The 624-nt window shown below is 44.6% G+C and overlaps 1 protein-coding gene across 1 annotated transcript in view; it reads right to left on the reverse strand.

Moving 5' to 3' along the window:
* The window catches only part of LOC119590899 (kelch domain-containing protein 10-like), a 16,818-nt gene that overhangs the window by 10,659 nt on the left and 5,535 nt on the right, over nucleotides 1–624 (reverse strand). The gene's annotated exons all lie outside the window — the stretch shown is intronic.

The following is a 624-nucleotide window of genomic DNA, read 5'->3' on the forward strand; positions in this document are numbered from 1 at the left end:
TAAATAGTCCGCTTAATGGAGACATTCACAATCTCGTTATTTGCCCAAACTTCCTCTATATCATCCTCACCTCTCCTACCGCCTTTTTTCTCCCCCCCCCCTTCGTATAATAATAACCTTCGAGCAGAAATAAAGCCATGATGAAAACGTACAGGTTGCAAGGGTGTGTCTGAGTGACCTTAAACACCCCAGACATATATATACCCTAAACCAACGGCCCCTACGAGGTATTTTGAACCAGACTTTCCTCCTTCGCTTGTCCTATTGTTTCAGCCATATGTCAATTTGCATCGTCGGCTCCACGGTAAAGGGCAACGGTTTTCACTGGATGATATTATGATTCTTTCGCGACCGAGTGAGTTCGCTCGGTTCTCCTGGCCCTTTCGGTGATGCTCAGTTCTAGGTGTACGCAGGGAAATGCGTTTTAAAGGGACGTTTGCTATTTCTATCCTTATTTTCCTCCGCCAATCTATGTGAGAAAAAAAAAGACCCAAAATCCTGTTCTGGGCTCCCTATCGCTTCGTTCAGCATGGCCACCTATTTTTTTTTTCTCTCTCTCTCTCACCTGACGAAACCTAGCAATGTTCTAAAAGCAGGAATCAACGTTCCAAGAAAGTGACTCTT

The sequence above is a fragment of the Penaeus monodon genome, chromosome 28, assembly GCF_015228065.2.
Source record: "Penaeus monodon isolate SGIC_2016 chromosome 28, NSTDA_Pmon_1, whole genome shotgun sequence".
Lineage (NCBI taxonomy): Eukaryota > Metazoa > Arthropoda > Malacostraca > Decapoda > Penaeidae > Penaeus > Penaeus monodon.